Source organism: Siphateles boraxobius, unplaced genomic scaffold, assembly GCF_051911475.1.
Source record: "Siphateles boraxobius isolate OS27281-9 unplaced genomic scaffold, OSU_SipBor_1 50, whole genome shotgun sequence".
Lineage (NCBI taxonomy): Eukaryota > Metazoa > Chordata > Actinopteri > Cypriniformes > Leuciscidae > Siphateles > Siphateles boraxobius.
Window position 1 is genome coordinate 3,362,276 of NW_027509142.1, and position 5,391 is coordinate 3,367,666.

At 38.1% G+C, this 5,391-nt stretch overlaps 1 protein-coding gene across 1 annotated transcript in view; it reads right to left on the reverse strand.

The window, feature by feature from the left end:
• Window positions 1–5,391, reverse strand: part of bmp7b (bone morphogenetic protein 7b) — a 52,907-nt gene that overhangs the window by 31,643 nt on the left and 15,873 nt on the right. The gene's annotated exons all lie outside the window — the stretch shown is intronic.

Sequence of the window (5,391 nt, forward strand, 5' to 3'; positions counted from 1 at the left end):
CAGATGATTAAAGAATAACAAGGAAGCACAAAAAATGTACATACAATAGTAATTACAAACAAGAGTTGGTTGTTAGTTGCCAACAGCACAGCAGCACCAAACACAATGACACTCAAACCCAGTGTTACTCACGTGTGGAGCGAATCAAAGCAACATGCGTGTCTGTTTTCAGGCCTTCCCGCTGAGCTCTCTCCAGAGCTGGACAGCTTTTCTAATATTAACAAGGGCCCTAAAGCTCTTGCCCAGTCATAACCCTTCAGTGATTTCTTCTGATCTTTTCACTTTTGTATTGTCTCATCTTTATTTCTGCAGTCTTTTTTCAGATCTCCCTCTTGCTCGTTCTCTCTCCTCCATGGTCATATGCCCCCTAATGTTGATTGTCTACACACATTTATTGTTGTTGTTCGTGTGTCGGTCAGACTAACTTTTCAAACAGCGTTTTTCAAATATCGCTTACCCCACCTTTAACCCTTAAACACATACCTCAGGACCCGGGACGTCATTCACTACCCTCCTTATCATTCATTTTTTAAAGTTACACATCAACCTTCTTAGTATTCTTTAATCAATTCATTATAAACAATGTAACAAGAAAAAATATAACAAAATTCTAAAAGAATGCCTGTTTTACTGATAATTGTTTTGTAAAAATTGTATAGTGTCGCTAACAACCCATGGAATGTAACAGTGTAAATATATTTTTTCTGCATGACCATAAATTAATCTTTGATGACTGAGGAAGTGCAATTCACTTTTTTCCTTAAGTTGGCAATGTCTGAAACACAATGATGTAGTGACGTTTCACTTATAGTTACCGCAGGCAGAAAACAAAAGAATAGGAAGAATCATCAGCAAAACTTAATTTGTAAATAAATAAATGCTGGATCAAAAACAGCAATTAAAAGTCGCTATGACCAACACTGTCCAGACAACTTGGGGCCAATAGCAAAACATAACCTCTAAATAAATCTGCATTAACCCGCGCTCGCTCTATCTCGCTCTGTCTCTCACGGTGCGTACACACTGGCGCGGAGTGAACGTTTTCATTTAATTCCTATGAATTGAAAACGCTCACTCAACTTCCAAAGGAATGAACTGAAAACACTTGCGCTGCTCCACTTGCTTCGCACCAGTGTGCATGCACTGTCACCATGTAATGCACTTTTTTATGCCGGATTGTTTAAAAACATTTTAAAAAAATTCTAAAATCTGACATTTTCCGGAACAATATCCGGCTCAAATTAAGCACTTCTTTCAAGCTTCAAAAGGTGACAAATATTTATTCTTCTGTAATTGTTACTCTAATATCACGAGAATTAGGCAGAGGTCCATCCGTGTTAGATATAGATTCGGATATGTAATAATGATTGGCAAAGCATTCAAGCATTTAAGGGTTTAATGAAAGTGTTTTAACTTTTCTGAACGAGTGTCATAACTTTAAAAAAAACAACCAGCTTAAGAAATCTACAAGTATTATGTGGTTAAATGTCAAAATAACTCCAATATCATACACTAGAGCTGTGTGGGTAAATTAAGCGCGATATGATTTGACGTCACAATCACGTTGCATTGTGGTCTATGAATCTGCCTGAAGTTGAGTAGACTCAAATTCGAGAGGTCAAGAGTCTGTCCAAATAAACTTCCCTCGCCCACTTGACGAAGTTGAACGCTTCAAAATGTCTGCGAGGATTAGGGAAGTGTATGATTTAAACGCAGCCCTTGTGGTTAATTTGTAGCAAAGCATTGAGGGATCCCGGAGAGCAGGTGGGGCAAAAAAAAAAGGGCCTTGTCAAAGTGTGACAGGTTTCAGTAGGTTGACACCTCTGAGGCAGGATGAGAGGAGAGGCCGCGGTGACACAACAGATTAAAGCACATGCCCGTCAGCCGCCTTCACACCCGCCGCCCCGACCTGTGTTCCTCCTCTTCTCAGCAGGACACCTGAAAACTCCTCCTTAATCCCTCACTCTTCCTTTCTTTCTCAGATTCTCTCCTTTCTGTCCTTCACGGTCCTTGACACTAATGTTACATTCCTCTAATGTTTGTCCCTCTCGCAGAGCTGTATGTTAGAGTCTGCCGCTGAATTGAACTGAAAGAAGTACACTTATTTTGATGTGTTGACTAACATATTAATGCACATTTTATATGATACCACTTTATATTTTACAGTGTCCTTGTTACACATTACATATACTTACAGTAGTAATAATAGTATAATAATGCAACTAACCCTGAAAAAAACATTGTGTTAATAAATATTACTCAGTACTTAAAGGCCCCTTGAAATCAAAATTTTAGTTTTTAAACTGTTAATATGAATATGTTAGCCTTAAGGTTATGAATAAGCTGGTGTGTTCCAAAACAATGACAAAATTTGCATTTAGTAGATATAAGCATTCAGAACTTACAAGTCTCTCACTTCCGCTAAACTGGATCACGGGTGTTTATGACATCACTGCGGACTTCAGCTTCTCATCACATCTTCTGTCCAATCAAATGCTCTCTAGAATTTAAAGCGTCCCGCTGCCTACGCTATAAATACCACCTGGCCAAAACAACCATTGACACGTCACGGAGCAATTTTTGAGGCTGAAACGCTCACGTTTTTTTTTTCATTTTCCAACAGTACTTTGGTATAGAATAAAATGGCTAGAATTTATTCCCACCTCTACTATTGAATCCAACGCATCATCAGTGATCGGATTCACTTCCATGGCGCTGTCAAGTACGACATGCAGTCTGTGAGTTAAACTAAACGCTATTGGCTATTTGAAAAGGGGGAGGAGCCATTCAATATGTCCCGCCTTAGCTTCCTGTTTCAGTAGAAATTATGTCAACGCATCATGCAAAACTGCGCCTTCCAAGGCACTTCAGTGGGACTTTAAATTTATAATTACACAGAAAGAAGGACACATTCAAATAAATTTTAATCGTACTTGTTTATAATTAACTGTAGTGTGTTATTCGAAATTACATTTAAAGTTAATATATTTTAAATGCACTAAATTGCAACTTCATCATTAATAATGTGTCATTACAAATATGTACTTGATCATTTTTCTACCTATACCAAATCTCATTGCTCTCCTTTTAATCTCAATGCTGCCTAGGAGAAATAATAGAGATATTAAAGAGATCTGTTATCATTACTGATCCCATTTGCTTTGTGACAGCTGTTTAGTGGCAAAGATATGCTCAGTATGCGTAATATTAGCAGAGAAGATTAATATGGTAAATTACGTCCTGGCCACAGCTACTGACATCACTCCAGTCAAACACCTTACAGATATTTCAAGCTCTGAATGAATGAATAATTACATGCTATTAAACAGCAGGTGTTTTTCTAAAACCAATCCCTCGCACAGAAACCACCCATATGCATCTTTCTCATCTTGTTTTTTAATATGCATACTAATACAATCAATAACGTATGCTAACACAGAAACGGAAAATAAACAACAATCCGCATTAGCAAAGGCCCCATCACACACACATCACAGTGTGTTTGGATTGTACCGTTGCTCCGCTGTTTATTTAGTTTAATTAGATCCAGAAACTCTTAGTGAATTAATGAAAGAATCCTGTTTAGCTCCAATCTGCCTGCGGTTTAAGCATTTCCTTAATAAACTGATGTAATATTTGCCGAATTGATTTTTTCAGACTAATTTGACACACATTTCAGGTTCTCATAAATGATGCCTCGCAGTTATTGCTCGGCGGTACAGTAATGGGCTTTTATTTGGCTCATAGCATGTGCTAACATCCAGTGATGCATTAGGGGGTTCTGTGTACAAGATGATCCTGTTTATACACACATGCAGGAATACACGCAAATATACGGACGCTCTGTCACAACATGTCACTCTGCAACAAATCGATTTTTTTCTAGTAAATTCTCGTGTTTTTTGAGGTGATAGTATAGCAAAATGTCTCTTTGTAGAAGCCTTTGATTTTAAAAAGCTTTATTCTTCCAAAGGAAGTGTGGATCTCAGGGTTTGGTTTGGCATCAGTTCAAGGACAAAACAGAGCTACTAATACATCCTTTATCTCTGGCTCTCTGCCTCTCAGCTGTGAAGAGTTGATGAGTTTGAGAAAGAGTGAGTGTGTGTGTGTGTGTGTGTGTGTGTGTGTGTGTGTGTGTGTGTGTGTGTGTGTGTGTGTGTGTGTGTGTGTGTGTGTGTGTGTGTGTGTGTGTGTGTGTGTGTGTGTGTGTGTGTGTGTGTGTGTGTGTGTGTGTAGTACAAAACCCATTACATCTATGGAGAGTCCCCACAAAGGTGCTTGTGCGTGTGTGCGTGCGTTTATTTTTTGAAATGCCTGTGATCAGTTATGGGGTCACTGGCTGGGTTTTAGGACTCTCTCCAGTGTTGAGTGAGTCTTCAAGTGCCTCTTTTATACTTTTTCCAATATTACCTTTCATGTAGTGTATAATGTAGCTGCTTGTGAATGCAAAAGGTCTGAAAAGGTTTTAAAGATCAAAGTGCACGACAAACTACGTTTTTGCCTCCTCAAAAAAAAAAGAATTGATTCTGAACTGCCGAAACAAGCCGTCAGCAATTCCAGTCTCACTTCCATATGTTTCAGACCTACGTAACAAATTTGGGTTACACTTTATTTTGAGGTGTTACAATGTAATTATACATTTAAGTTCGGAATATTAAGTAACTACATAGGGTTTGGATCAGGGTTTGGTTTGGTTTTGGTTTAGTTGCATGTACTTATTCATATTTATAGTTATTACTATAGTAACTACATGTAACATATGTAACAATGACAGTGTAAAATAAAGTGTTACCCAAATTTGCATAATGGAAGTCTGTGGTCTTCATTGGCTACCCGAGAACAACGTCTACTTTGACCCTCAAACACTGTAGATGAAGCTGAGAATGGAAGAGTTTGGTTCGTGTTGTTGACATATCGATAAGACACGGTTTTCAGTGCTGCAATTCCACTTTGCACTTCCAAAGGAAGAGGACTCATGCTGGAATTGATACGGAAAAATCTATGCCATCATTCGTCTTCATATCACTGTGAATCAGGCGTGTTTCAGTATCCTGTTATATTTTATTATTTGAAAGTCCCCCTGTATTCAATAATTTTATCCCTTTAAAACTCATATTTCATCACCAAAATGACAACGTTTAAACTTTTTTTCCTTGAAAAAAAATGTCATGCCTTAAAATAACGTATAAATTAAAGATGTAACTCTACACCCTTGCCTCATTTAGTATACGCGGTTCTGTGAATATGCAAATGATCCCCGCCTCCACTCACTCACACCAGCTCAGAGATCCACTCATTGACGATCACACATTCACCTGATTGGTTACAAGGTAGTTTTTGGCATCAGAAAAAACAGTCTTTGGTTCACTGCAGTTTTAAGGAAAAAATGCT